This window comes from Alligator sinensis, unplaced genomic scaffold, assembly GCF_000455745.1.
Source record: "Alligator sinensis unplaced genomic scaffold, ASM45574v1 scaffold118_1, whole genome shotgun sequence".
Taxonomy (NCBI): Eukaryota; Metazoa; Chordata; order Crocodylia; family Alligatoridae; genus Alligator; species Alligator sinensis.
In genome coordinates, this window is record NW_005841850.1 from 1,071,193 (window position 1) to 1,071,505 (window position 313).

A 313-nucleotide genomic window follows, 5' to 3' on the forward strand; every position below is an offset into this window, starting at 1 on the left:
CCCCTATTGATCCCCCTCCCGCGCTCCTTGTTCCCGGCAGGAGCCTCCAAGTCAGACGAGGCCATCTCTTGCCCCCCACCCCCTACCCCGCACCTGAGACCTGCTCCCAGCCTGGCCCCGTGCAGCAGCTCCAGCCCCCCCGGCCGACCCGCTCCGGCCTCGGGGAAACCCCGCGGGCCGCCCGTGCGGGGGCTGCGGGCAGCCCCGGCCTGGATGCGGGGATACACAGCTCCCTCCCCGGATCGCCCAGCTGCTCCGAGCCCCGCAGGACTTTTCATTTCCCCCCCCACCCCGGGGAGAGGCAGGGGCAGCG

At 73.8% G+C, this 313-nt stretch overlaps 1 protein-coding gene across 1 annotated transcript in view; it reads right to left on the bottom strand.

The window, feature by feature from the left end:
• Positions 1 to 313, bottom strand: part of TBX2 (T-box 2) — a 14,822-nt gene that overhangs the window by 11,736 nt on the left and 2,773 nt on the right. The gene's annotated exons all lie outside the window — the stretch shown is intronic.